Below are 27,612 nucleotides of genomic sequence, written 5' to 3'. Positions count from 1 at the left end.
CACATGGTGAGACTTTGGGCCTTTCTCCAACAAAAGGAGATGCAAATGACGTCTACACCCAGAAACCAGTTGCCCAGGACTGAACTGGCAAAGTTCAGAAAGTCCAAGGCTGACTGCGTGGGGGGAGGGGGGAGGAAACTGGCACTCTCCGCACGCATGTTGCAGGTGGGGGGTGAAGTTGGTACACGCTCTGTTCAGCACTGTGGATGCCCGGATGGACCGCTGATGTAGCAAACAAATCCCTGCTGCAAATCCCCCTGCAACTATACTCGGAGGCAGTGGAGAGGCACTGCAGCTTTGTCTGGAGAATCAGATTAGAAGCCCTCCCATGTCTACTCATGGGGACCAGTTGAATGACTTGTGACTCATGCAGACAATGGAATAGCCTACAGCCAAGAGTAAGAACAAGGTCATTCTCTATGTACTAATAGAGCATTCGAGACAAAGAGAAGAGCAGCAGCCCAGCAGGGTGCTTTGGATAGTGCTTTTTGTTGGAAGATGGGGGAAGAGCTATTTGTGTGTATACATAGAATCGCTTGAAGAGGACACACAAAATAGGCTACGGTTGTTGCCTCACGGCTAGGGGAGAGTGTGGCCTAAGACCAAAGAAGAATCTTTCTTTTCCAGATGTATCTTAAATGCTGTGCCAGGATAAGTGTAGATAGCTGTGGTTTTGCTGTTGCCCGGCTCATGGAAACCCCGTGCATGCAGGGAAGGAAACACTAGCCTTCCCCAGGATAGATTAGAGATCCTGCCCCATCCCCAGGATAGATTAGCGATCAGATCGTTGGGATCTATAGGGCTTTCCGGTGACCGATTGATAGAAGTAGATCACCAGGCCCTGCTTCCTAGTTCCTGGAATCTCTGCTGAAACCTCGTAAGCATCACAGCAACACGCAGGCCCCCAGGACAGATGGGGTTAGTTAGTGAGGTACGTTACCCGGGCCTCCTGCAGGGCAGGCCACAGCTGGGCCACTGAACCACCGAGGTTCTTTGAGTGTTAACCACAGTACAGCAGTTTTCAAAAGCATTCTTATGATTCTATCACGCCATAGACAACCATCTGTTTTCACATCTCTCTGACTTCTCCCCGCCCTCACCCATACAACATGCACACCGATCTTGTGAGGAGAGGGGCTGGCTCTGACTCATTCTTGGACTCACTGAAGCCTCGTCCAGTGCTTGTCACAGAGCACATGCTAGGACAGCGTGAGGACACTCTCCTAGTCCCCACCTTCTCCAAGGGGCTCCCAAGTAGCCTTGCCTCCTTGTACCCTTGCTCCTGCATGCACTTCCTCCTGGCGATTAAACAGGACCCATAGAGCCAATGGGCTGGTTCACCTGCCTCTCTTGGATCACTCTGTAAGAGGGCCCTGTGGAAAGGTTCATGTGGTGTGGAACTGAGACCTCCTGCCCATGCCCCTGTGGGTGGGCCATCTTGAAAATGGAGCATTCATTCCCCTCGCCCACTGGATCCTTCAGATGACTGTGGACCAGGCTGACATCTTGGTCCCGGCTCATGAGTGGTCCCAAGCCAGAACTAGTGTGAGCAGCTCCTAGATGCCTGACCCACAGAAAGTGCATGAGGTGATCAATGCTTCCAGGTGCTTTCCGCTTTCTAATATGGGGTCACGACATGTTATGTGCAAAGTATAACCGACATAATCATCACAACTTTATTGGACATCTCCCCAAAACTTCAAACTCAAGACAGTTTTGACGCAGTGACCCCATAGGACAGGGTGGAACTGCCCTTGTAGGTTTCCAAGACTGTTACTCTTTAGGGGAGTAGAGAGCCTAGTCTTTCTTCAGAGGAGTGGCTGGTGGTTTTGAACTGCTGACCTTATGGTCAGCAGCCCAACATGAAATCCACTTTGCCACCAAGGAAAGCCTCTTTGCAAACAGTGTGGAAGCCACAAACGCACAATTGGGCCTTGGCAGTCTTAAGAGCTTCGAGAGGTGTTCAGTGACAGGCTAGCAGCCCAGTATGCAGTCACTGTCACTAAGGTTCCTTCTACGAAACATCTACTCTAGATTAATTCTGTGGGGAAGCAAGCCCTATGCACATTCATTCTGTGAGTCATCTAGTTCTTAAAGCAACATTTATTGAGCACATACTATATGAACTGACTCGGAGCACGTTGACAATTAAGACACCCTGTAGGACAAGAGGGAACTTTCTGGAGTGAGGAAAATGCCCTGGTTCGTACTGGGGTTTAGGTGTATGCATAGGTACACCTATGCATACTTCATAGTTGTACTTTGTTGCATGTAAATTTTCCAGGAAATGAAAAGTATTATAAACAAACATTGAACTCTCACTAATGATATACACACGAAAGTAATTTACTTTGAAATCTATTTTTTTTTAAAAAGACGAATTGGTGAGTGGCTAGAGGGATATACAAGTGATTAAAAGCAAGTAAAGTATTAATGGTAAAATATAGGTGGTGAGCAGAGAGGTGTCCTCTGTACGTCCTTTCCATTTTATTGTGTTTGGGAATTTTTCATAATAAAAGTTCAAGAAGAAGGACCCTCGGTCACCATTTACACCAATTCCCTCCATTGTTTACAAATTTCACAAGTCAAACAGAAGCATTCTTGTGGTTTTTATTTTTTAAGCCAAACTGAGAAAAAGCCTTTCTCCCTGACTCTCAAGTCTGCTTACCTCCGCTCTGATTGGCTGTGCAGCTTCCAGGCCTTTCCCTATGCATTTACACGCAAAATGTAATTTTTTTTAAAAAGGAGCATGTCCACCACCATCCCCACCACCGTGGAGGCATGTCTGACCCTCCATGACCTTGCAGGACAGAGAAGAACTAATTGCCCCACAGGGTTTCCAAGGCTGGGGAATACAGCCACACCAGGGACAGCACCTCGGCGTTGCTATGTGTGGACAGGTCTTGGAGTTGGGGAACACGCAACCCAACAGGAAAGCTGGGACTCTCTCATCCACGTGCCTGGAAGCCAGGGCCCGGCGGGACCGGGTGCGTGGCCAGATGGGGGCGTGGTGTGGGCGGGTCTTTGGATGCGGTCAGGCAGGCCCTGCCTCCCACCTCCCGGGAGGACCGGACTCTGCTCCCTGGCGACCCGACCCAGGAGGAAGTCCTCAAAGCTCTTCCTCTTTTCATGGCCTCCGGGGACACTTGGGGAAGAGGGGAGGGTTGTGAAACCAAAGCGTCCCCCATCCCCCTTGGGAGGGGGAGGGGGAAAACCTCTCAGCTGGAGGCGCCCACGCAGCTGGAGCCAGTAAACAACTTCTCCGGCATCCCCTCCCTGCCCTATCGTCCCATCCCCACCCTTAGCAACTAGCTCAGTGCCCCAGGAGAGGACCTCAGGAGTATGTACGCTTCAGACACCCCAAGGCCGATCTCTCCCCCTCACCCGCCTGAGAAAGGGCCTTCTCCAGCCTCTTCGCGGAACAACGGCTGTCCGAACCGCTGTCCAGGTTCCTCAAACGGGCCTGGCCATTTCCCCTGGGGGTCTTTGTCAAGATCTTCTGCTTGGAATGCCCGCTAACCTGCTGCTACTTAGCTCCTTAAGGGCCAGCTCCCATAGCACCTTCTCGAAGATGCCCTCCGAGACGCCCAGGCTGCACCCGTGTCCGACCTACTAGGTCCTGCAATACCACGGCCTCTCCCTGTCCATGGTCGCATCCCCCACGGAATCCACACTATTGTCTAAGTGCTTGGCTGTCTGATTGGGTCAGCTGGTGCTGGGGAGCCAAGATGCCCTCACTTTGAGCTCCCAGCCCCTGGCCGAATAGCACATGCTGTGGGTAAGTAACCCCTGCCCCAGGCAGGCCTTATCTAGAACAGGGAAATGTTGAGCCAGCTCCACGATCTCTGATATGTCCAGGCCAGGTGCCAATCCACCTCATTGAGGCCATGGGTCAAATCCATCTCCTCTCTCTCCCTTTGCCCTGACCCGCTGTCGAAGCAATCCAAGAAGGAGGGCTGTCAACCTGCAATAAGAGCGAAACCATCAAACTCTGAGAAGAAAGCATCAAGGCGGAGCTTCAGGACCATGTTTTCTTTCCTTTCAACAATGAATTCTTATGACACCAAAGTCGAACAGGACCTTGGATTTCATCAACATTCAGAACCTCTGTGCATCAAAGGACCTTATCAGTCACATGAGGAGCTCACTGCTGTCTGGACTATTTTAACTCATGGGGATCCCATAGGACAGCGCAGAACTGCCCCGTTGGGTTCCCAAGGCTGTCAATCTTTACAGAAGCAGGCTGCCTCATTTGTCTCCCACAGAGAGCTTGGTGAGCTCAAACCGAAGACCTTTGGGTCAGTAGCCGAGCACTTAACCAGGGCCCTCAAATGAGGAGACAACTTACAGAAGGGGTAAAAATATTGGAGCATCATTTAATATTGAGAGCCTTTAAGCAACTCCTATAATTCAATAACCGAAGAGAACCCAATCCAACACAATGAGCAGAAGACTTGAATAGACATGTTTACCAAAAAGAATAGAAACATGACCAATAAACACCCTTGACAATTCCCAACATCCTTGGGTATGAGAGAAACGCAAACCCCACCCACAATGAGCTACCAGGCCACACTCCCTGGGATCATCATCCTGAGAAAAATGGAAACCAAGACTGTCCTGATGAAGATAGCCAGAAAGACGTTTCAGCCCTTGCTGGGGGGGGGGGGGGGGGGGCGTTGTGAAATGAAGCTGCTGTGGCCAACAGTGTGGCAGTTCCTCAAAAAGGTCCACACAGACTTATCGTAGAACCCACCCATTCCACCCCTGGGGTGCTGTGGCGCTTGTGGGGTGCCCTCCAGGAGGTCTGACCCGGAGTGACCCTCTGCCCAACAGAACAAGCACTGGCCAACCCTGCACCATCCTCACAATCGGTCTTATGCCAGACCCCACTGTTGTGGCCACTGTGTCCTGACCCCTCGTCGAGGGCCTTCCTCGCGTTTTCCACTGCCCCTCTAACTTACCAACATGATGTCCTTCCTCAGAGACTGGTGTCTCCTGACAACACGTCCAAAGTAGGGAAGACAAAGTCTCGCCATTCTTGACTCTCAAGGGGCACTCTGGCCACACCTACCCAACAGCCTTGAAAACTGGTATTTATACAGGAGAGTTCACGGCAACAAAGCCCCAGAGTGGGATACAACCTAGTGCCCATCAACTGAGGAATGGACAAAAACAGTGTGGCTTGGCTGTGCAACGGACAGTGCTCAGCCATAAGGAGAAATGAAATTCAGATACAGACACCGACAGGAACCTTGAAAACATGATGTTGAGGGAAGTAAGTCCACACAAAAGGTCAGCTCGGGTGTGGGCCTGTTCTCATGAAACATGTAGAATCCGCAAAGACATTTGCACCAACGTCTATTCCAGGTTACAGCCGCAAGTGACTGCAACAATGGGTTCAAACAACCTCACAACCACCGTGAGGACGGTGCAGGACAGAGGTGTTTCGTTCCTTTGCACGTGGCTGAAACTTGCACATGCCAAAAGCAGAGGAGACACACAGTCATTGTAAAACACACACGCTCATGCCTGGTGGTGCCAAGCTCTCGGGAGAGAAATGAGGCAGGATGCTTGATTTTTGCTAAAGAAGATTGGGGGGTGGAGGGGAGTTAGAGACATGCCGGGGCATCTGAGTTACATAAAGGCTGGTCTTGGCTTTGTACTTGCCCCTCCTGGACAATGGGGCAGCCGTAAGCTGGTAGGGTGTAGGTACGGAATAAGCACTAGCTACTTTGCTAATATAATAGAAAGGGGAAATACCTTTGCCCTGAATAAAGATTACAACTCATCCCACCCCTACCCCCAATCTTGTTTTGAATAGAGAACAATGAACAGTTGTCCGGAGGAATTTGAACTATGAAATGCAAATGACCGTGGAAATAGGGAAATCATTTTGTGAAAGAGGCAGCATCGGACGTGCTGCGAGGTGAAGCCCGCATTGCTTCTAGGTCTCTGTCCTGCCTGCTGCCCTCCTCCTCTCTCTGCACGCCTCCGTCTCGCAGACACGTGCTGCATCTTGTGTCATGCGTTGGACTTTCAGAGACACCCAGGCCTGGGTTTGGATCTCAGCTCTGACATGCACTGGCTGTGTGACCTTGAGCAAGTGTCGGAAACTCTCTGAGCTGTCTTGTATAAGCATCCTTATGTCACCGGAATTAGGATCATATCCTGTCTGAACCAGCTATTCTGTCATACTCCAAAAAGACTTGACCTACCATAGCTTCCTTAACTCTTTTGGCCTGCCACCCCTTTTCAGAAACAAAAGCAAAAACTCAGCGCCACCTTGGCAATGAAAAACTTGCCCTATAGCCCATCACCCAGGATAAAGTATAGGTATCTGCTTTTGCAGCCCCCCCACCCCCATCATCGTTCCAGTGTCCCTGGGCAGCAGTATTGCCCACTTTGGGAAACGCTGGCCTGACATGAGGGGTCGGGGCTTCTTGATGTGTCTTCTAAGCATACAGAGTGCTGTGAGTTAGGACCAACTCAATGACAGTGAGTTTGAGCTTTGAGGTGGAAGCGTTTTGTAGTTTTAGTGCATACTTAAGTCTATGGTCCATTTGAATTCATCGTTATGCATGATGTTAGGGAAGGATCTAACATCTTAAAAAATATATTTTATTGGGGCTCATACAGCTCTCATCACGATACATACATCTATTATGTCAAGCACATTTGTACATTTATTGCCATCTTTTAAAGAATAAATAAGTAGCCGTGAGGAGCCCTAGTGGTGTTGTGGTTCTGAGTTGGGCTAGTAACTACAGGCTAGGAGTTCGAAACCACCAGTTGCTCCATGGAGGAAAGATGAGGCTTTCTATTCCCATAAAGAGTGACAGCCTCACAAACTCACAGGAATAGTTCTACTCTGTCCTGTAGGATCGCTAGGAGTTGGCATCCACTACATGGCAGTTAATTTGGTTTTTGAATTTTGTAAGGAGACCTGGTGATGTTGTCAGTTAACTGTAAGGTCATTGGTTCAAACCCACCAAGCTGCCCCTTGGGAGAAAGATGAGGCTGTCTGTTCCTGCAAAGATTTATAGCCTCAGAAACCCCTGGATCAGAATGGCCTGGATGGCGGGAGGTATCCAGCTGTGCCCAGGAGCCCGGATGGTGCAGTGGTTAAGCACAGGTTCCTGGTTTGAATTCACTGGAGAGAAAGATGTGGCAATCTGCTTCTGTAAAGATTGACAGCCTTGGAAGCTCTGTGGGGACAGTTCTACTCCGTTCTGTAAAGTCCCGTGAGTGGAGATCCACTGGATGACACACAAACAATATCCAGCTGTTCCCATGCCGTTTCTTAGAAAGATGATTCTCTCCCTCATTGAATTGTCTTGACGTCCTTGTTAGAAATCAATTGCCCATAATGTTTGGGTTTATTTCTGGATTCTCAATACTGCTCCATTGATTTCCATGCCTATCCTTCTGCCAAGACCAAGCACTATTCATTCCTGGAGCAATGGAGTTTTGAAGCAAGGAAATGTGAGTCCTCTTGCATTGTCTTCCTCTTCAAGATGATAGCTATGACAGGTCCCTTTCATCGATGAATTGATGATCAGCTTGTCCATTTCTACACACACACACAGAGGCATCTGGAATTTTCAGAGGGAATATATTGAATCTGTAGATCCCATTGAGGAGTATTGCCATTTGAACAGAATTAAAATAGTCCAAGGTGTGAACCTGGCCTCTTTTTCCATGGTCATTTCTTTCAACAAAGGTTCGTAGCTTTCAGGGTACAATCCTTGGACTTGTTGTGTTCATTGCCTTCAGTTTCTTGCCTTGTAAGCATCTCCAGACTGCGTACACATTCTCACAGCATGGCAGCTGGCTTCTCCCAGACAGAAAGATCAACAGAGGGCACAGCAAAAATTACCCTCTCTTCCAGGACTTAGTCTCAGAAGGCCCCTGCCCTCATTTCCACATCTGACTGATGACCCAGCTCAGCTCTGCTCTGTGTGGATGACAGCAGAGTGGGCAGGAATTTCAGGAGACCATCTTGGAGCCTGATTAACACACATGACCTGTGCCCGTTTCCCTTGATTCTTTGACTTGCTGAGGCCTGTTCATCTGCCTGGTCTCTGATTAAACGTGGCCTCCTCCAGGCAGCTCTCCCTGATCTCACCTCTTAATGGAAAAACAAAACCCATTGTCCTGGCCATCTGATTCTGATGCATAGCAACCCAGGGGACAGAGTCTAAGAATGCCCCCCTGTGATTTCCAAGGCTGAGATCTTTACAAAGGTAGATTGCTGCATCTGCTGCTCCTGCAGAGAGGCTGGGAGATTCCAAGTACCTACCATTCAGGTTAGTAGCCAAACACTTAACTACCACACCTGGAGGCTAGCTCTTCCCTCCCTTGGTATTACTTGTTAACGCCCTGGCCACCCTCTTCCTTGTGTAGCTACGTGTTTAATGCTCTCCCCTGAGCTAAAAGCTTCTTGAGGTCAGGGACCATATGTATTCCCAACTCACCACCCATTTGCTGCTGAAGAAATGTTTGTTGGCCGACTCACCAAAGGCAGTGCTGGCCTGAGGAGAGGCTACACACCCAGGGGGTGAGAGGAGCCCCAGCACGGGGACCCACCAACTCCTGCCTGGTCCAGGATTGGCTTCCACAAGACCCATTCAGCTCCTCTGAATCCAGCAAAAGCATAACCCTTGTTCCAAGATTCCTTTCATCCCACTTTCAAAAGAATTCGCTCCCCACAGAGGCAAGGATGATGAGACTTCATCTCATGTACTTTGGACATGAGATCAGAAGAGACCAGTCCCTGGAGAAGGACTTCATGCTTGGTAGAGGGTCCGTGACAAAGAGGAGGAACAGCAGGGAGAGGGATTAACTCAGTGGCTGCAACATCTAGTCCAAACAGAACCGATTGTAAGGATGACTCAGGACAGGGCAGTGTGCTGTTCTGTTGTACAGAGTCACTCTGAGTCAGAACCAACGCAATGTGCCTAGCAAACAACAGATAGGACTAGGTGGGAATATATACACTTTTTTTAATGACAAAGAATGATCATGCCAAATGTTGGCCAGAATTTGGAGTCACTGGAAATCATAGATCGTTAGTAGGAATACAAAATGATACGCTTTCTTTGAAAACTAATCACTTCTCAGCCTTGTGGCTAAGATCAAGTGTAGAAAACTAATTTAGCAATGTGATGTAAAATTAAGCACATACTTGCTACATAACCCAACAATTCTACTCCTAAATATTTACCCCAGAGAAATGAACACGTGTCCATACAGAGGCTTGTCAATGAACATTCATAGCAGCTTATTCATATAGCCAAACACCAAAAACAGCCTAAATGCCTCTCAACAAGTGAATGGAAAACAAAGTGATCCATTGATTCTTTGAAATATTACTCAGCAGGGAACAGGCATAAACTCTGAGAACATACACGAATCTTAACAGTAATACGTGAAAGAAGGCAGACACAAAAGACAGCATACAATATGCATTGATGTAAACATCCAGATAAGACCAAGTAGATGCTCGCAAGGTTCTTCCCATGTCCCCTTGGCCTTTACCAGGACCTGCGTCTCTCCGGATGCTCTCTCTGGCGGCTGGAGCGCTCTCTGGGAGTGGCCCTCAGTCATTGTCTGACACAGGTTGGTGGCTAAAGGTCCCGTTCTCTCATCTCTGGGGAAGGGTAACTCTCACGTGGGTATCCACACGTCTCTGAGTCCCCAGCAGGACTGAGCTCCAATTGCTCACAGTGCTAAATTCTTTGATGGACTTTGTAGTTGTTGGTTACCGTCTTGATCTGAAGTCATGGCAGCTCGTTTGATAACACTGCCTTGATTGGCTCCCTTGTCTCATTCACCCATTCTTCTCCCAGTGTTACCTGTGTCTCCCAAATAAAACGACTTTTACTTGAATCCTTGCCTAAAACTTGCTTCTGGGAATTAAATCAAGACCTGTGGATGGTAACAGAAGTTGGTGCAGGTAATTGGGGAGATTGTTGGGGGGGGGAGATGTTGGGTGTAGTCCTTCCGCAAGTATTCGCCAGGCTCGGCAAAAACAAATCTTCACAAAATTCTCACCCTGGTCCCTTAGGGAATGTATGTGAGAATGTCTAGTGTGGCCTTTTAATGTCTGTTTGTGGGAAGTTGGGTGTGATCTGGGTGTTTATAACTGGGGGGGAGGATGGATAAATAAGATGTGGAGAGTACAAATAATGAACTGAACCCAGGTGCCTTCAGCCACGACGTGGCTCAATAGCAGTAACGCTGATAGAGGGTTTGTTTTGTTTTGGTTTTATTGTGGGGTTTTTTTGAGGGTTTGTTTTGGTCTTCGCCTTAACCTCGATGGGAACCCCTCACTTCTCCTCCTTCCTCCCTTCTCCTTGCCCAGCTTTTTGCATGCACATAGGCAGTTGGAGAGACTGCGGCTGCTCCGGTCTAGCCAGGCCCTCCGTGGGACAACTTCGCTCGCAAACACTTTCAAGAGTTCTTTTGTAGCAGATGTGCCCATTCATCACTGGGTTGCCTGACGGTGGCTTCCACGGGCGTGGGTTGGTGATAAAAGCAGGCAGGTGGTGGATCTGGTGGGTGGAGGTCAGCAGGCTGCTAAAACTCCTGCAACACACACACTAGCCTGCTTACAACATAGAAATGCGTGGCGCTAACGCCCAGAGTTGTAGAAGCTCTGTGTACATCCCACATCCCTGTGCAGGACTGCTCGGTGAATGAAGGAAGAAAGAAGCGATGCTGGTGGCTGGAACCGGCTTGTAGTAGTGGAATCAAAAGATACCAAAACCCAAACCAAACTCACTGTCATTGAGTCCCCTCTGACTCATAAAGACCCTATAGGGCAGGATAGAATTGCCCCTGTGGGTTTCCAGGCTGTAAATGTTAATGGGAGTGCCCATAGGTTCAAATCTCTAGCCATGTGCTTAACAGCCCACCAAGCCCCCAGGGCTCCATCAGAAACACACAACCTCTGCTACGGAGTCATCTCCGCCTCAGAGGGGTCCTATGGGCCAGGGGAGAACTGCCCTGGTGAGTTTCTGAGACCATAACTCACACTGCACTTTAAAACTGAGCCAGGTAGAATTTAGGGTGACAGCCCTCTCTTTTCCAGGGGTTGCTGTGCAGTGTCTTTCTCTGGCATCTTCAGCCTCCTGCAGCCCCTTCCCCACACCGAAAGCCTTCTGAGTCGCCAGCAGGAACCAGCAGGGTGGCTCTTGCGGGAGGGGAACTTTGCATGGTGTTTGAATAGCCCAGGGCCCTTGGAGGGGAAACCACGGACTACAGTAGGTCTGGGAAGCCCTGGGACCAGCACAGGGGAGGGGCCCAGGCTGGAAGGCTGGAGGAAGAGGGGAGTGAGAGGTGGCCGCCACTTTGGGATTCCAGAGGAGGAGTTGGAAGCCTGGGAGGGTGAGGTAGGAGGTTGGAAGCCACGGGAGAAGGGAAGACGGGAATGAAGTTAGCATCTTAAGAGGGGAGTGGGGCCGAGTTAGATTTCCTGGTGGGTGGAAGGTAGGGAAGGGAGGATGGGGGTACGGGTCAGAATCCCTCTGGGAGAGCTGAGGTGAGGTGAGGACCCTTGGGGCTGATATGGAGTTCTTTGGGAGGTGAGTTAGAAGGCCTGGGAAGTGGACTGGCAGTGAGGCTCGAGGGACAACAATCTAGACAGCAAACTTAGAACAATTTAAAGGGAGAAATTCACATCTTGGGAGAGACAGGAGTAGAATTCTCTGGTGCCTGAAAAACAAACCCATTGATACTTACCTGGCAGGGGAGATACCATGAGCAGGAAGGTGGTTTTCCCAGGGCGAGGCTTATCCATTGCACTCCAGAGGCTTATCCATTGCTGACCCCTGCGATTTCCCCAAATGTGGGAAACTCGACTGCATAATTTGTGGTAGTGGGGGACTGCATTCGCGCTCTCCCCTGAAGAAAAGAAATAAGAAAACAACAACAAACACACCCACTGAACTTCGAGCAGATTCTGGGTCAGATTCAGCCTCTACAGGGCAGAGTAGAACTTGCTATCAGCTCTCCGGCAGCGGACTGCCACAGGCCTTTTGGTTGGCAGCCGAGCACTTAACTGCTGTGCCACCAGATCCCTTCGAATTTCTGATGGGTGAGGTTTTAAATCCTTCAAACAAACTCACTGCCACCACGTCGGTGCCGATAGAACTGGTAACCCACTACGCCACCAACCAAGCCCATTGCCATTGAGTCGATGCCGACTCATAGCACCTCTATAGGGCAGGGTAGGACTGGCCCTATGAGTTTCCGAGACTATAACTCCTTATGGGAGTAGAAAGCCTCTTTTGTCTCCTGCACAGTGGCTGGTAGTTTCCAACTGCTGACCTTGCAGATCTCAGCCCAACTCATAGCCACTAAGCCCCCAGTGCTCATCCAGAAGGGTTGAAATCCTTGGCAGCCCCTTAGAATTTTAAGAGGCGGGAACGGAACGCTATGAGGACTCTCTCCGAAAACAAAACAAAAAACATTGTAATTGAATCCGCTCTGACACATTGCAGCCTATAGGGCAGGTTTTTAGGAGTCTGGTTGTGTAATGGTTAGCGTTGAGCTGCAAACTGCAAGGTCAACAGTTCGAAACCCCAGCCGCTCTGTGGGGGAACGGATGGGGGCGTTCTACTCCCGTAAAGAGTCAGTCTCAGAAACCCACAGGGGCAATTCTGCCCTGCCCTATAGGTTCGCTATGATTTGGCATCGACTCGATGGCTATGGGCTTGGTTGGTGGCGTGGTGGGTTACCAGTTCTAACTCACCATCAGCTCCGCGGGAGAAGGAGGCTTTTCCGTCCCACAGAGAGTTACGCTCTCGGGAACCCAGAGGGGCAGTTTTACTGTCTATAGGATCTCTGAGTTGGCATTGACTCCAGGGCAGTGAGTTTGAGGTTTCGAGCCCGGGGGGCAGGCTTGAGGATCTTTCTGGGACTGAGTCAGGTTCCTTGGGAGGCGGGATTCGAATACAGTAGGGTCCTGTGTTAGTTACTGAGCAGAGAGGAGGGTTGGTTAGGTCTTTGGAGGCGGGGTTAGCATCCTTAAAGGACCTGTAAAATGCACGGGGCCGGGAGGGGCTGGATCCTTTGGGGGCGGGGCCACCGCGGCGGGGGCGGGGCTAAGGTAGTCAGTGGTCCTGTGGTGGCCGCCACCACGTCCCAGGTTCCAGCCCCCGCGTTCCGCCCCGGCTCAGAGACGAGTGGGAGGGGCCGAGCGGTTCAGCAGAGGGGACCCAGGCTGCCGGCTGCCCCTAGCCCCTCCGAGCGGCCGCCCGGCACCTTCTTCAAGAAACTCACTTCAGTACCCTGCAGGCTCCGGCGCCCCGGGAGTGGCTGAGCTGGGGGGGCGTCCGAGCTGCGAGGATCCGGGCTGCCCGCCGGACCAGGAGCGGGCGCCCAGGTGAGTGCCACGGCCGGCCGGGCGGGAGGCCGGTGGGGGCGCGGGGCCGGGACGCTCTGCAGGGAGACCTCGGCCGGCCGCGGAGGTGACCCATGCTCTCGGGCGGCACTGGCGTCGCGGGCAGTGGGGCGAGGGGTAGGGGGACCGACGGGGGACCAGAAGATGCCCAGGTTGAGGGAGGAACTGCTGCGGACCAGCTGGAGCCTGGGGTAGCCCGAGGGTGGGGACGCTCATAATGGCTGAGGGACTTTATGGCGAGCTGTCACTTCTCGGGCCATGAAGGTTCCCCTTCTGAAAAAAAAACAAAAAACGAGAAGGATGGGGCTCCCGCAGCAGCAGGAGGGGAGGGACCTTACGGTTCCCGGTGGGGGCTGGGGGGTGGCGACAGGCCACAGAGCTGGCAGCTGGTCGAGGTTCCTCACCCAGGCTGGCAGGGGAAGGGGGCAGCTGGGGGAGGTGTAAACTAGAGACACACCCAGGCCCCAGGCCCGGTAGCACCTGGGCCTGCTCACTGTGAGCCCTCTCCCTGCTTGGCTGGACTGAGACTCCCATCAGGTCTGAGCCAACTAACATGCCCCCTCCCCTCCCCCTCCCAAAACCCTCCTGAACAGACCAGAGACCATCACTTTTCTCTTTGAGCTCTTGGGCAAATCACATCATTTTCTCTGAATTCCAGTCTCCTCCTTCTCAAATGGGGCGGTCAGTGCCTTCCTGGAAGGTGGCAGTGGGCTAGAGTTTGTGAGAGCCCAAAGGTAGGACATGGGGCCTCTTAAAAAAAGAGACTGTTTTAAGGTAGTGAGCATAGGCCCAGGTTGGATGCTGGACCTTGGGCATGGGTGTTGGCCTTTCAGAGCCTGAGTTTTCAGGGGACAGCTATACTAAAGGCTCCATTCTAGGGTGGTGGGGGAGGATTGAGTTGAAAGATGATGAGAAAAGCTGGTGCCGATTGCCTGGCAGGTGTCAGAACTTGATTTCCTCATTGGCATAGCCGGGAACCCCTGGGAGGTGCAGATGGTGAACAGGCCCAGCTGCTAACCGAAATCCATTCGGAGGCAGCGCAGAAGAAAAGTCTGGCGTCTACTTTGGAGGGAGAAGAAAACACCAAACACACAAAGGACCACTGACCACCCTGTGTGGCAAATTCTGCTCGGATGGGGTGGGAGGGAGCTCTGAGGTAGGATGCACTTGACCACAGCTCAAGATTGGTTTAGTCATTGCTCATAAGGTTGCAGCCGGTGGTTCTCAAATTTTGCTAAGACCTCAGCACCACTTTGCTGGCTCGTACCCCCAGAAGTGATGATTGAGTCGTCTAGGGCCCCTCAGAATGTGCATGCCTAGGTGCTGCTGGCCTGGGGACCACTCTCTGAGACCCCTGCTCTAACACATGGCTGGCTTAGTAAAAGGTATAATCGACAGCCGTTCCCGGAGACCACGGCTTTCTCGGCACAATCACGAGTTGTTTTTAATACAGAAAAGTAAAGAGACCAATATATTAGTATCTCAGAAAGCCACTGCCCAGAATTCATAAATGTTAGCATTTTTTCCTCATGCTGGCTTCAGAGTTTAAAAAATAAAATCACAACCGTGAGCCCTCCCACTGATCTCCCTCTTAGTTCTCTCTTCCTCCCAAGCCAATCACCACAATAAATCCATGTTGACTGCATAGGTGAGGGGGAGCAAAGTATTGCTAGGAGCCTCGGTGGTGTCGTGGGCTATGCATTGGGCTGCTAACTGCAAGGTCAGGAGTTCGAAACCACCAACCACTCCACAGGAGACAGATAGGGCTTTCTCACAGGGGCAGTTCTACCCTGTCCTTTAGGGTTGCTGTGAGTCTGCATCCACTCGTGAGGGTAGAGCGTTTTCGGTCAAGTATTACTCCTAGGCTTCTGGTCCGTCTATGTGCAGCTTTTTGTTGCTGTTTTTTAAATCATTTTATTGGGGGCTCGTATAAGTCTTATCACAATCCATACATACATCCATTGTGTCAAGCACATTTGTACATTTTTTGCCATCATCATTCTCAAAATATTTGCTTTCTACTTAGCCCTTGGTATCAGCTCCTCATTTTTCCCCTCTCTCCCGCTCCCTCCTCTCTCATGAACCCTTGATAATTTATAAATTATTATTATTTTGTCATATCTTACACTGTCCAACGTCTCACTTCACCCACTTTTCTGTTGTCCATCCCCCAGAGAGGAGGTTATATGTAGGTCCTTGTAATCGGTTCCCCCTTTCCACCCTCCCGGTATTGCCACTCTCAGCACTGGTCCTGAAGGGATCATCCGCCCTGGATTCCCTGTGTTCCCAGTTCCTATTTGTACCAGTGTACATCCTCTGATCTAGCTAGGTTTGTAAGGTAGAATTGGGATCATGATAGTGAGGGTGGGAGAGGAGGAAGCATTTAGGAACTAGAGGAAAGTTCTATGTTTCGTCATTGCTACACTGCACCCTGACTGGCTCATTTCCTCCCCGAGACCCTTCTGTAAGGGGATTTCCAGTTGCCTACAGATGGTTCTTGGGTCCCCAATCTGCACTCCCCAATTCACCTATGTGCAGCTTTAAGTAAGCCTCTGTGATCACTGGGTGGCGGCAGAAAAGTTCTCTCCACTGCACATTTGTTTTAGTCTTGTCAGAGTGCATTCCAAAAAACTTCATTCCAAACCGTGACTTCCAAAGGGCTCTGCTGGGCCAGTTAGAGTCAAGACAGAGCGGTCAGCTCAGAAGTTGATGTGACTGTTTGGGGGAGAGGGATTCCAAGGGGGGGGGGCAGAAATCATGATAGATTTTCTAGAAGAACATGGGACAATCACAGGGACTTTTTAGGAAGAAGTCTTGAGGAAATTGAAAGTTGAATTAAGAAATTGAGTGGAGGAAATCCTTCCCATTGTAATTATGCGCCTGCTCATTCTTCAAGGGTGACCAGGGCTGTCCTTGGGAGACCGTACTCACCCACCACCCTACACCCCCTACAGTTTTTTGTTCCGCAGCTCAAAGAACATTGAAAGGAACATGGAAGCCCTTCTTTAAACAAACTCACTGCCATCAATTCCGATGCCCAGCTTCCCCGGAGGTCAGAGCAGAACTGCCCCTATTGGTTAGCAAGACGGTAGATCTTTACGGGAATAGAAGGCCTCCTCTTTTTCTCAGGGAGTGGCTGGTGGCTTTGAACCGCAGACTTTTGTGATTCACGGCCCAATGCATAACCCCCTATGCTACCAGGACTCCCCTTGAATCCCTTGAGTATGCCAAAATCGCAGTTTTGACATATCCATTGAATAGTGCAGATTTCTTCAGCAAAGGACTAGGGCACCTTCAGAAGTGTAGAAACCTTGATGGAGGATATGTGGAGAAACAACACCTTCCTGTCTTGTTGAATAAAGGTACCTATGATTTTGTAGCGGTACTTTTTGACGTAGTCTAGTGTATGTCTTTCTTATTCTCCACAGAGGTAGTCTCTAACAGCAAGACTGCCTTGCGGTTTCTCTTTCTCTCTCTCCTTCCTCCCATCCCTCCTTCCTTTCCTGGGCATCATTAAATTGTCAGGATCTATCCATGCTGAGACATGTAAGGCTCACTGTTTTTAACAGCTGGGGGAGGGTCCCAGCCTGTGGCCACCCATGCTTGTTTCTCATGCCCCTGTGGATGGGCCTTCAGGTGGTTCCCAGGTATCCACAATGATAAACTATGCTTGGGGTAGTGTTCTGGGTTGTAGTCTTGGACCTCTGTTAAGATGTTTCTTGGGGACAATGCCAAAAGACACTTGCCACCTTCCCTTTTTGGAGGAAAGACAAACTAGGCCTGCCAGGCTTAACCAGGAAGTCTGGGGCAGATAGGAGAGAGGAGTCTGCCCTTGCTGACCTCCCACGTCCTCATGTTCACCACCTCACAAGGACCAGGATCTTCATCTAGTGTCTACCAGGCTCAGCACTTAGTAGATGCTCAAAAGCTGTCAGAATATAACTTAAGCTCAACGTGTCAGGTTGCTGGCGCAAGGCCCTCGCCCCTGAGAGTGAGGAAGAGCTGTCTGTACTCAGGACCGGCTGGGGCTCGGACTTTAATGCTGCTAAAAGGAAAATGTCCGAGGGGCATGGACATTTCTGTCTTATCTATCACAGAGTTCTCTAACACCTACCTGCAGTGATGGCTATTGAGTCCCTTCGAGTTGAACACACCACCATAGAGTTAATTTGAACTGGTAACGACCCTGTAAGACAGAGTAGAACTGTCCCTGTGGGGTTCTGAGGCTGTAACAAAGCCTCTTCTTTCTCACAGGTAGCAACTGGTGGTTTTGAACTGCTGACCCTGCAGGTGGCAACCCAACAAGTCATCCATGCTGTTACCAGGGCTCTTTAGTGACCCTGCAGCACAAAGTAAAACTGCTCTATCGGGCTGTCGAGGCTGAAAATCTTGATGGCAGCAGACTGCCTCTTTCTTCTGCAGCGCGGCTGGCGGGCTCGAACCACTGACGTTTCCATTAGTAGCCCTATACTTAGCCCACTGTGCCATCCGGGATCCTTTGGACTCAGTAAAACCCACTGCCATAGAGCCAATGCCTACTCATCGAGACCCTATATAGCAGGGGTCCTCAAACTTTTTTAACAGGGGCCAGTTCACTCTCCCTCAGACCTGTTGGAGGGCCGGACTATAGTTGTTGTTTTTTTTTTTAAAGAAACTATGAAAAATAAAAAACTATGAACAAATTCCTATGCATACTGCACACATCTTATTTTGAACAAATAGGGCAAAAACACCTGGCGGGCCAGATAAGTGTCCTCGGTGGGCCGCATGTGGCCCGTGGGCCGTCGTTTGAGGACGCCTGCTCTATAGGATTTCTGGGGTTGTAAATCTGTACCAGAACAGAGAGCTTCATCTTTCTCCATGGAGTGGCTGGTGGTTTGCTGTCCAGCGTTGATCAGCCAGTGTTGATCACTGAGGCTTCTTAAACAGAGCACAGACAATCTGAATTTGCATCCAGCTCGGCCTCACAGAAATTGTGGTGCTTGGGACAAATCTCTTCACTTTCTGAGTCCCTGTTTCCTCATCTGAAAAGAACGTTCTAGAAAAGATGTCACCCATGGTCCATGCGGCATGATTCCTTTTATGATCAAGTCTTCCCTGCCTTCCATTTGATGCCAACTCACAGCGACCCTACAGGACAGGGTCGAAGGGCCTCTGTGGGTTTCGGAGGCTGTAACTCTCTACGGGAGTAGAAATCCTCATCTTTCTCCACGATGAAGTCCACACCTGTAAGAGAACACTCTAGGTGAGAGTTTGAGTGGAAGCAGCTTATTCAGTGGGGGAACCCAGAAAGCATGCCAGGGGAGTGGGAGAGAGACAGAAGAAAAAAGCGGCCAGTCAAGGTGGGTTTTGTTGCCAAGCAAGTTACTGCTGGGGGCAGCTGGGGCTCCGAGCTGCCGGAGAAGCCTATGCCAGGGTGGGACATGGCCCTCAGGTGAGAGGATGCCAATCTGAATCCATGCCTTGTGTTAGTCACGGAGGAGGAAGATTCACTGACACGCTGGCCTGCCAAACTCCAGGGCAGGGCAGAATGGAGCCTGATGGCCACAGAGCAATCCCTCAGACCAAGAGACACAGGAGGTGTTCGCTGGAAGTCCAGCCAGAGTGTCCCCAAACGGCCAAGGACGGCGTGATGAGTCCAGCAGGCTCTGTACAGGAATGCCGAGGCCTGGACGGACCCGGAGGGACCGGAAGAGTGGCCTGAAAAGGAAGTCACCCCAAGGGCAGCTTAGATTTCTCTGTAATGCTTTCATTTTCAATGAGGAGATGGTATGCGTGCTTTGCTTGGGTAATAAAGGTAATTTTAAAAAACAAAAATTTATACACTCAAAAGCCACCACCACCAAACTTGAAACCTGCAGCCCAGTCAGGAGCCCTGGCGTCGTGGTGGGTAAGACACCCACAAGGTCAGCAGTTTGAAACCACTAGACACTCCTGGAAAGGAAAAAGAGGCTTCCTGCTCCTGTGACGAATTACAGTCTCGGAAAGCCACAGTGCCAGTTCTGCCCCGTCCTCTAGGGTCGCTTGGGATCTGAACAAACTTGATGTCACTGGGTGTGTTTCTGGTTTTGATTTGGAGTTCCAGAAGATAATGAGCTGAGCTGGGATTTGCACTCAGGTGTGCCGGATAAAGAAGTCTGGGCTATTCTGCTCCGCCCAGGGCAGGGGACGAGGGACTAATGGAAAAGGAACAAGACTTCACCCACGGGGCCTATCACAGGGCTGTCCGGATGCAAGCAGAAGATGCCTAACACCTTAGGGCGATGTGAGGTGCGAATAGTGGGTTTCTGGCAGCAGGAAGAGGGCTGAGAAGACAGCTGGGAAAAGCAGGGACTAGGCAGTCTCTTGGCGATTATCACTCAGGAGAGCAGGCAGGCCTCCCCGTGGTCCTCACCACCAAATGATGTCGTGAGAGGACTCTGGGCTTAGTGCAGGATGTGCTATGTACACGAAGGGTGCATTGATGGTGCCCTAGAGTGGATCTTCTCAGCACCTATGGAACCAAATTGTGTAACAGTCACCCGCCAAGCTCGAGATAAGGCCTCCTCAGTCCCAAGCCTTCCTTTGTCCAACAGTCCCTGCCAAGGAGGGATTGGCTCGCGCAGGGGTCCTTAACCACTGCGCTATAGTGCTACCAACTCATCGAGTGCCTTCTAGGCAGGTGATGGGCTAGACACTTGAAAGCATTGCCTCACTGAATTCTTGCATCGGCCGTTTGTGGTTAGCATTCCTAGTAGATCCACTTCATATGTCAGGAAGCTGGAGCACAGAAAGTTTTCAAGAATATACTTAAGGTCTTGGGACTGGTGAGCAGGGAAGCCAGGGTTTGAACCCCAGGCGGTTTTACGCAATCACTGCACAGCCTGAGTTGCACCTGTTGCTTTTTTTTCCTCTCCATTTGTCTATTTCATCTTTTTAAACAATTAATTTATTTTTAATCTTTTTATTAGGGGCTCATACAACTCTTATCAGAATCCATACATCAATTGTGTAAAGCACATTTGTACATTCATTGTCCTCATCATTCTCAAAACATTTGCTCTCCACTTAAACTCCTGGCATCAGCTCCTCATTTCCCCCCTCCCTCCCTGCTCCCTGCTCCCCTATGGACCCTCTATAATTTATCAATTATTTTGTCATATCTTGCACTGTCCAATGTCTCCCTTCACCCACTTTTCTGTTGTCTGTCCCCCATGGAGGAGGTTATATGTAGATCCTTGTAATTGGTTCCCCCTTTCCAACCCACCCTCCCGGTACCATCACTCTCACCACTGGTCCTGAAGGGATCATCTGTCCTGGATTCCCTGTGTTTCCAGTTCTTACCTGTACCAGTGTATATCCTCTGGTCTAGCCAAATTTGTAAGGTAGAATTGGCATCATGATAGTGGGGGGTAGGGGGGAAGGAAGCATTTAGGAACCAGAGGAAAGCTGTATGTTTCATCATTACTACATTGCACCCTGACTGGCTCATTTCCTCCCCGACACCTGTTGCTTTTCAAACTGGGAGGACTTCAGAAGTTTCATCTGATGGGACCCTGGAAGAAAGGGCAGAAATCCAACTCCTGAACTGTCTCAAGCAGTAAAAAAGGAGGGAGGTTGTTAGGAAGTCTCTAGGCCAGACAGCTTCAGGTAGGGCTGGATCCAGGAACTTCAGGTTCAGGATTGGATCAGGAAGTTGGACTTCTCCATTTTCTTGGCACTGCTTGCTTCCCATAAGCCTCTTTCCCTGTAGTTTCAGCCAAAGGGTCACGATTGGCTCTCAGTCAGGAGGAAGTCACCCACCCATCTCTGCTTCTATTTGTGAATTTTTAATTGGTCGGTATCTGACATAAGAGACCAGTCCCTGGAGAAGAACATATTTGGTAGAGGGGCAATGAAGGAGAGGAGGACGCTCCAGGAGAAGGACTGACGCCACCCCATGGCCGCAGCAGCGGGCTAAGGCACAGGAACCATCGGGAGGACTGCGCAGAACCGTCCAGTGGTCCGTTCTGTTGGGCAGGGGGTGACTCTGGGCTGGAACCAGCACCACGGCACCTAACAACAATGGGTCAGAGTGGATCACAGATTCATGTCAGCAGTCAAGGGTTAGAGTCGGCTCTACTCCCTGAAAAGTCCCTCCCTGCCCCCTCGCTTCTGCCAGTGCTGGGTCTCTCTACACCCACCCATGCATTCTAACGGGGCAGCGATGGTCAGAGAAGGGGGAGAGACAACACACAGGAAAGCGCCCCAGGCGTCCCTTCCGGGAATTTCCCTTCTAATGTCTTATTTCATGCACAGAAGCCCAGAGAGATGTTGAAGCTTATCTAAGGACAAATAGCAAGCTAGTGGCAAAGCGGGGAACCAGGACCCAGGTCTCCACCCACCCCTCAGCCTTTGCAGGTGTTGGCTTGAGGCAAGAACAGTGGTTCTCAACCTTTCATACAGTTCTTCATGTGGTGGTGACCCCTAACTGTAAAATTATGTTTGTTGTTACTTCATCACTGTCATGTTGCTACTGTTAGGAATCGGGTGACCCCTGTGAAAGGGTCGTTAGACCACCCCCCCAAAGTGGTCGAGACCCACAGGTTGAGAACCACTGGCTTAGAAGTTCCCAGCAAATGGTCTTCCAAGAGAGGCTTGGCCACATCCTGGTCTCTCTCCCGGGGAGTGGGGGGGAGAGGGCTCTGAGGGCAGCAATCTGGGAGGTCTCTGCAGCCCGGTGAGGTGATGGGGAGCGGCTGGGCGGGTGAGCAGGCTGACCTTTCTTCTTGCCCGCCCACCCAGTCCTCTCAAAGGCTGAGGGGCAAGGAGCAGGTTGTAGGTTTCCAGAGTCAGCAGGGACCTGAGCAAGGTCTTTGGCATGAGTCAGCCATTCTGAGCTGGCATGGGGCTACACAGGCCACTTCTGCTCTCGGAGGCTGGTTTTGACCACATTAGGCCAGAACTGTGTGTGAGAGAGATTGTAAAAAGCCTTTCACATCCTTGTCACACAGAACGTCAGACCAAGCCTGAGATGCAGGTCAGTGCTGCCTCCTAGCAGAATCTAAGACCCACAAACAGACCATGCCGGGCCTGTGTCCGCCTCATCAGCACTGCTGTGTTTGAGCTCATTGCTTTGGGGCTCAAATCCCGGCTTCCCGGAACACTCACCAGTCTTAGGCTGTGGCCAGGTGCCATCAAGTCGGTTCCGACCCACAGTGACCCCGTGTGCCACAAAGCCAGCTTCACGGTTGTTCCAGCCACTGTGTCCGTCCATCTCCCGGAGGGCCTTCCTCTTTCCCGCTGCCTCTCCATTTGCCCAAGTGTGACGTCCTTCTCCAGGGAGGAATCTCCCTGGACAACATGCCCAAAGGAGGGCTGGCAAAGTCCCAAATCCTAGAGCTGACTTTCATCCTGTCAGCTGGGATCACATGGCCTTTCAGAACCGGTCACTGTAGCCAGAACACTCGATTGGCCAAGTCTGCATCACGTGGCCAATCCCTGACCTCCTGATTGAGGTTGCTCCTAAACCTGGTGCAGTCAGAGCAAGCTACTTCCCCAAAGGAAGATGTGGTGCTGTGACCACAAGAGAGGGAGGCTGAGCCTGCAAGAGCAACAGACCTTGCTGTACGTTGTGCTTCTCAACGAGAGGCCGTCTGAACCTCCGGGACCTTGTTCACAGTCCCATTCTGATCTGGGAGAGGGGGACCGCTTTTCTAGCAAGCTCCCGAGATGCCCATGTTGCTGGTCCCCTGAGTAGCAAGACACACTGTGCACTTCTAGACTCATTTCCCGTCTCTCTGGTGCAGGCCATTGGCAGTTCCATCCTGCAGAGGGGTCTGGGTGATGCAAACTTCTGTGTTGCCCGTCCTCTGTGGGGCTCCCAAGCCTCCCCAACATCTGTACAACTGCAGTACAGTAAGCCACCTTCCTGCGCCCTCCTCCTGACTTCCTGGGTTATGGTCTTCCAGATGGAAATCCTAGTTTGGGGCTTTGTTCTTTGTTTCTAAGTCCCCCAGTATATTCAGGAACCGGCAGGCCTAGGAACCAGGTGTCCGTACAGATGCTGCTGCCGAGTCACACCTGGGGAAATTGGCCCCTGGTTACCTCTCCATGTGCAGCTACATAATGAATTCTCTTCTGAAGTCCATGCCCCTCCCTCCTCCAAATATTTGTTTCTATTGAGAAGTTGCTGTATTATCTAAGATTTGATGGCGAGCAGGTACATTTCTGTTTTTCTCTTGGCTGCTGGGAAACTCAGAGATTATTCTAGCCCTCAGTGACAGGAGCAGACACACCCGTGGCTTCGATAATCTTGTCTTTCAAGTGAGCCTTTCTTGACTCACAGACTGTTTTGCCTGTGGGTGAACATGACTTTCTCAAATCCTCTTGGGAAGTCACTTCTTCTTTGGAGCATTCTTTAACTTTCCCCAAATCCTCCCTGTTATTTTAAAGCTACACTCAATTATTATTCTAAGTAAGGTGCTTGTTCTATAAACATGCTAATACACATACACAAACATGCTTATTTCCTAGATTGTTCGATATCACACATGTTAGTTGTCATTCAGTAAGTATCTTAGCAAATATCCCATGACCTTGAGTGTCTTTGCCACTCCCTAAGCTTGGTGGTGTAGTGGCTGTGGTCTGCAGGGTCAGCAGTTCTGAAACCACCAGCAGCTCCACAGGAGAAAGACTGGGCTTTCCGCTCCCATAAGCAGTGATAGTCTTGCGAACCCACAGGGAGTTGCTATGAATCAGTGTTGACTCGATGGCAGTGAGTCTGGATTTTGGAAGCTTACGGTAAGGAGCCCTGATGGTACACTGGTGACCTGTTGGGCTGCAGTCCACAAGGTAGGCAGTTCATAACCACCAGCCAGCTCCTTGGGAGAAAGACTGGGCTTTCTCCTCCTGCAAAGAGTTACAGCCTCAGACGCTCCCAGGAGCAGTCCCACCCTGTCCTACAGAGTCGCCGTGCAGCAGCATTGACTCAATGGCATGAGTTTTGTTTGTTTGGGAACATGGGACCAGTCCTTACATGTGTAGTGTGCGCCTGCTGTATGCCACACCACGTGAAGTCCCCAGGGACACAGGCAGTAGCAAGACCCGAATAGCACTCTGGCGTGCTACAGAATGGAAACAGTCTATATTTGCACTGTCTCTTACGGTGGTCTGAGCCACACACATGTATGAGCACCTGGATGTGGTTAAGTCCGGACTGAGATGAGCTGTCAGTGACTGACTGAGGTGAGTGTCAGCTGTCAGGACCTGAGGCCTGAAGCCTGAAGACCAAAACACCACAGCAAAGTAGCTGAGTCGTAATCATTTTCTATTTCCTACATGTTAAAATGATGCTTTTTACAAAGCTTCATTATGGTGAAATAGATTTGTAAACACACACACACACACACACACACACGAAGCGGGAGGCGTGGTCGCGCACTGGTTGCGAGTTGGACTGCGAACTGCAAGGTCCGCAGTTGGAAACCACTCGCTGCTCCTCTGAGAAAGACGGGGCTTTGTACTCTCGCAGAGAGCTGCAATCTCAGAAACCCACAGAGGCAGTTCTCCCGTCTGCAGTACAGTTGCTGTGAGTCGGCCTCAGCTCGGGGGCAGTGCGTTTTTATAGACAAAGCAGAGCATGACCATTGCAGCCATTTTAACGGTAGGAGTGAGTTGACGTCCCTTCCTTTCACCACGTCGTGTGACCATGACGGCTCCCCTGGTGGCTCGGTGGCCTATGTGCTGGGCTGCTCACTGCCCCGTCGGCATTGGAACCTACCAGGCAGAAATAGGAGGCTTTCAGCTACCATCAAGGTTTATAGCTTTGGAAGCCTACAGGGACAGCTCTATTCTGCCCTACAGGGGTGGCCATGAGTCGGAATCGACTCCATGAAAATGGAGGTGATTCTCCCTAATAGGCAGCTTCTTGGCACCGTGGGGTAAGGACTGGGCTACTAACTGAAAGGTCAGTGGCTGGAGGGCAGCAGCTGCTCTGTGAGAGAAAGACCTGGGCGTCTGCCTCCATCAAAATTCATAGCCCCCAGGGCCGTCCCTCTTTGTCAGTGGGGTTTGCATTGGTCCCCTGGCCACCACTAAAGCTTTAATCCCTGTGCCTTTGCCTCTTCCAGACATTTCATAAAACTCAACTCACTGACACTGAGTCCACGCTGACTCATGGCAACCCTTCAGATAGTATAGAACGGCCCCTGTGAGTTTCTGAGACTGTGACCCTTCATGGGAGTCGAAAGCCTCATCTTTCTACTTAGGAGCACCTGGTGTCTTTGAACTGCTGGCCTTGAGGTTAGCAGCCCAACAGGTAACCACGATGCCACCTGGGTTCCTATTTCATATAAGGGGAGCATATATTAACTGTCCTTTGGCAACTGATTTATTTCACTCAGCATAATGTTTTCCAGGCTCATCCATGTCGTAGCAGGACTCAGAAGGTTATTCCTCTTTATGATTGGATGCTGGGCATACCACATTATGTTTGTCCAGCCCTCTGTTGGAGGATACTGGCGTCCTACTTTGGGGCTATTGTGAACATCACTGCAGTGAACACTGGCATGCCAGTCTCAGCTCGTTCCTGTTTTCAATTCTTTTGGTTATATGTGGTCATCGAGGCTAGACGTTTGGAGGAAGCATGCATTGTTTTCCTGGCACTGTTTTTCAGATATATGGTAATTACCGTATATACTTGAGTATAAGTCGAGTTTTTCAGCACATTTTTAATGCAGGTTTGTGGTAAAATTAGGTGCCTTGGTGGATATTCAGGTCAGCTTATACTTGAGTATATATGATAGGCATCTTAAAGTTTACCCCCTCTCCCTTTTTTCATATCCATCTGAATTAAAATAAACAGATTTATCATTGTGAATTAGGTGAGGGTTTGCATTTCGGGTCATCGTATTCAACAACTTAACCTATCAAACCTCCCAGTAACCGGCCCTGTCCCCATCACCAGCAGCAGCATATAGGAGGGGTTACCCCAAAACAAAACAGAATCCCTGCCCCCAAGCTATGTATTTAACTTTTTTAACAAAACAACCTTATCATCTTCAACGCACTCTCCGTTACACTTCATACATTTGTCAAATCTGATTCCATTCCTGGCAACACTTTTCAAACTCATCTGTTGGGGTGGCTGACAGCACCTCCCTTGTTTTTTTCTTCACCTCTTTTTCATTGTCAAATCGCTGTCCTCCATGTCCCTCTTCATTCTCGGAAACAAAAGAAGTCACACACAGTGAGGTCAGGTGAGTAAGGTGCATGGGCAAGACAGGCATGCTATTTTTGCCAAAAACTGGGCCACTGAGATCGCTGCATGAACAGGTGGGTTGTTGTGGTGGCAAAACCAGTCCTCCATCTGGCACAAATCCGACGTTTTTTTGTTTTTGTTTTCAAATCCGACGTTTTTGTTGCACACTTAGGCAATCTTTTCAGAACCTCTAAAAAGAAAGCTTGCTTCACTGTCTGACCTGGCGGAATGAACTCCAGGTCAATGCACTAGGAGCCAACATGTTCATCCGTTCAGGAAGTTGACTGACATCCAGAACGGGGTTTGTCATCAATCGACATTTCTCCATTTTTGAAACGAGAAAACCACTGGTACACTGGAGTTTTTCCCAGAGCGCTGTCCTTGTAAGCTGTGTTGCACATCACAACCGTTTCTGCGGCATTTTTCCCGAACAGGAAACAAAATTTCACAGCGGCAAAGCTGTTCTCTTAAATCGGCCATCACAAAAAAAAAAAAAAAATGAGGTTGAAGCAAAACTGCTTTTACAAAAAAATTCACTGTGACCAGAGAGAACCTTCCCAGGAGACGCCACTGAGTGCACTAACTCAGAGCGAATTGCTAGATGCTCACCTAGCGGGAAAATGCACACTATGAAAGCTCCGCCCAGTGAAGCATTTTTTTCTGTTTTTTTTTTTTGGCGGGGAGTACCCCCTAATTCTTTGATCTCTTCTCCATCTTGTAGGATATTCTCTTCCCAGTTAAGCCAACTTTTTAGAATGTGGTGGCCAGGAAAGGCGGTTGTCTGTACAGACAGACTGCCACCTCTTTCTCCTGCGCAGTGGCTGGTGGCTTCAACCCTCCAGCTTTTGCCTAGCCTCTCATCACATAACCAACACACCACAAAGGGCTCTTCTCTGGGGTTGGGACTCTGAGGCTCACAGCCATGGGAGGATGGTGGTTCAGAGAGGTGGGGGGACCACCCTTTGTCACACAGCAGTGCCCTTCC

At 50.3% G+C, this 27,612-nt stretch overlaps 1 protein-coding gene and 1 pseudogene across 1 annotated transcript in view; both read left to right on the top strand.

Annotated features, from left to right (window-relative positions):
- Positions 1-11,737: 11,737 nt before the first annotated feature.
- On the top strand, positions 11,738-11,910 carry LOC142423720 (U1 spliceosomal RNA; annotated as a pseudogene).
- Positions 11,911-13,334: 1,424 nt separating this feature from the next.
- Positions 13,335-27,612, top strand: part of HCK (HCK proto-oncogene, Src family tyrosine kinase) — a 45,354-nt gene continuing 31,076 nt past the window's right edge. Inside the window, exon 1 of the mRNA XM_075527793.1 lies at positions 13,335-13,390. The gene's annotated coding sequence lies outside the window, so the exon portion shown is untranslated. The remainder of the gene's footprint in view (positions 13,391-27,612) is intronic.

This window comes from Tenrec ecaudatus, chromosome 12 (assembly GCF_050624435.1).
Source record: "Tenrec ecaudatus isolate mTenEca1 chromosome 12, mTenEca1.hap1, whole genome shotgun sequence".
NCBI lineage: Eukaryota > Metazoa > Chordata > Mammalia > Afrosoricida > Tenrecidae > Tenrec > Tenrec ecaudatus.
Note: the sequence above shows the minus strand (reverse complement) of the source record. Positions and strands in the feature narration are given on the sequence as shown.